Raw genomic sequence first — 1,158 nt, forward strand, 5'->3', positions numbered from 1 at the left:
CTCTCTCTCTCTCTCTCTCTCTCTCTCTCTCTCTCGCTCGCTCTCTTGCAGTATGAAGTACTGTTCAGAAATTAATTCCAGGTCTTTATATGCTACAAACTGTTTACCAAAACCATTCAAAATTTCGTTAATCTGAGATTCTCCAAACACTTAAGTATACCTGATATTTCAGGCTTGTATTTTTTTGTCTGTCTTTGTTTTCTTATGTGGACTTAAAGGCAGCCATGTCTCCATGTACGTTCAATAATAATATTAATAATTATTTTTAAAAGATTAGAAATCTAAAATATATATGTATATATAGAAATATTAGAATACAAATTAAAAGAAGAATAAAGAAAATACAACTGGGTCGATAATCAAATAAAAACGTTGACTTCACTGAAGAAGGTTCGAATATTCTTAATTAGAGGAACAACATCTTGGGTAAGGTGGCATCACACCTCAACCAAAGTCGTTACCAAGTACGAAAGTTTTCTAGTGAGAACTAGAAATTATTATTTCGATGTCCAGAAAATGAATTCTTTTAGGACCAACAAACAGGCAAAAAATTGTGGCTCAGAAAGGGAGTTCTCTTTTGTTTCTTTGTTTGTTTTGGGGTTTGTTTTTTTTTTTGTTTGTTAGGGAACAGGCTGTTTTGGTTTGGTTTCTTTTTCTATGGTGGAGATTTTGTATTTGCGAGTAGGTGGTTTTTGTTATTGTTGTTGTAGTTTTACACAAGCTGGTTCGGTTGTTCACTCACTCACGCACACACTCAAATGCAGCCTAAGTAATTCCCTTTCAAGCCTACTTCGTAATCGATATTGATATTCATATTCCAGCAGATCCCAAAATACCTAATACTTTGACTAGTTGGGAACACTACAAAAACAACAAGTAAGCCTAAAATGTTGTTACCGAGCTGCGTTGTTGCTATGGTTACTCAAACTTCAAATGTCCAGCATAGAAGATTTTAACTAACGCCGTTCGTTCACACCGCTTCTACTGTGTTGTTGGATTCTGATCTCCTCTCTGTTTAATGTTTATTTGCTTCCCGTCCTTAGCTTTTTGTTCTATATTATTGTCATTACACTAGTGTGGATTTTATTTTGGAAACTTATATCATGTAAGATAGAAGACTTAAGGGAAATCGCTCCCCACTCTTTCTCTCTCCATATA

This window comes from Octopus bimaculoides, chromosome 5 (genome assembly GCF_001194135.2).
Source record: "Octopus bimaculoides isolate UCB-OBI-ISO-001 chromosome 5, ASM119413v2, whole genome shotgun sequence".
NCBI lineage: Eukaryota > Metazoa > Mollusca > Cephalopoda > Octopoda > Octopodidae > Octopus > Octopus bimaculoides.